The 1,586-nt window shown below is 43.2% G+C and overlaps 1 non-coding gene across 1 annotated transcript; it reads right to left on the reverse strand.

Annotated features, from left to right (window-relative positions):
• Positions 1-1,061: 1,061 nt before the first annotated feature.
• On the reverse strand, positions 1,062-1,221 carry LOC114611683. The gene has a single exon (XR_003709875.1). It is a non-coding gene; the product is annotated as a U1 spliceosomal RNA (small nuclear RNA).
• Positions 1,222-1,586: the final 365 nt, after the last annotated feature.

Here is a 1,586-nt window from a genome sequence, read left to right on the forward strand (position 1 = left end):
TCTCTCTTCCCCTGGAGCCTCCCCCAAAGCCACAGCTGTGTCAACCCTTTGGAGATTCCTGCCATTTTTATCTTAAAACACTAAGTTTGTGGTGGCATGTTAGAGCAGCAATATGGAACCCATGTTGACAGGACAAAAGCCCAGGAAGACCTCACAGAAGGAAGGCACTGCTGAGGGACATGGCTCACCCATCTCTGAACTGGGGGCTCTCAGGATGGATCCCTGCCATGCTGCAGACATGCCAGATAGGAGGAATGAAGCACCCACAGGGTGGGTCTCAAAAGTCCCAAAAGCCCTGTAGAAAGTGTTCACTTTCCCAGGAAAGACTTGGGGCATATTAAACAGAAAGTCTTTTTACCTGTGGCCTGAATTACACCCTCTTCAGCGTGGCAACTTGCTCTGCCTCAAGAATTGAGAATCGCCAACTGGCAACTCCCAAGAGGTTGTAGCAGGAAGTAAGTTAGACTCAACTCACCCAGTGCATCTTTTTTGTTGTTGTTGTTGCAGCTACACGAGCAGCTAGCCCGTTCCTAGACAAACTACACGAAACGAAACAGAGGCTGAGGCTGAAAAAAACAAACCAAACCAAAAAAAACCTGTCCTTTCTCAGCAACTCTGTTCTGTGGACTTTTTCACAGGTCAAAGCTCAAGTCCTGTTCAAAACATACTCATCTACACACACCACAGATATATGCATGTGTAAGTACACACATACCTACACATACACTCACATACAAGTGCACACGGATACACGCTGGAGACGGACTCTCCTCCCACAAGTGAGGAAAGCACAGAAAACAAGATTCATAAGAGCTTCAAGGAAAACCTTTGCAAACACAGAGAGTAACAGTAAATAAATAAAAAAATATATCTTGAGGGCAAAGATTCTTGTTTGTTTGTTTGTTTGTTTGTTTGTTTTTGAGACAGGGTTTCTCTGTGTAGCCTTGGCTGTCCTGGAACTCACTTTGTAGTCCAGACTGGCCTTGAACTCAGAGATCCACCTGATTAAAAGTGTACCCCACCACCAACCAGCACTTTTTACGTTTCTTAACACTTCTTGAGGGAGAGTGCAAGTGTAATTTTCCACTACCATAAAAGTATCTGTCAAGTTTCCCTCATTTGGGGAAATCACAGAGATCAATATATCTTGAGCAAAGTGGGTAAGTCTTGCCCTGGAAAACTACCATCATGGCCATGGTCTCTCCCGGGCCAGGCTAGTATCAAATATATAGTCTTAAAACAAAGGGACTCACAATGATCAAGGTAAGGGAAACATGGGAAAGGGTTTATGTGTGGATGTTTGCAAAGAAAGAGACCAGGATTAGCCTTTTTTTAGCCAATAGAGTAGATGATGTAAAATTCTTTCAGTTTAATGGAGTTGAGAAAGAATTGTTGGGCTGGAGAGATGGCTCAGTGGTTAAGAGCACTGACTGCTGTTCCATAGGCCCTGAGTTCAATTCCAAGCAACCACATGGTGGCCCACAACCATCTGTAATGGAATCTGATAAACTCTTCTGGTGTGTCTGAAGACAGCAATGATGTACTCATATACATAAATAAATAAATAAATAAATAAATAAATAAAT

The sequence above is a fragment of the Grammomys surdaster genome, unplaced genomic scaffold (genome assembly GCF_004785775.1).
Source record: "Grammomys surdaster isolate TR1022 unplaced genomic scaffold, NIH_TR_1.0 126118, whole genome shotgun sequence".
Classification (NCBI taxonomy): domain Eukaryota; kingdom Metazoa; phylum Chordata; class Mammalia; order Rodentia; family Muridae; genus Grammomys; species Grammomys surdaster.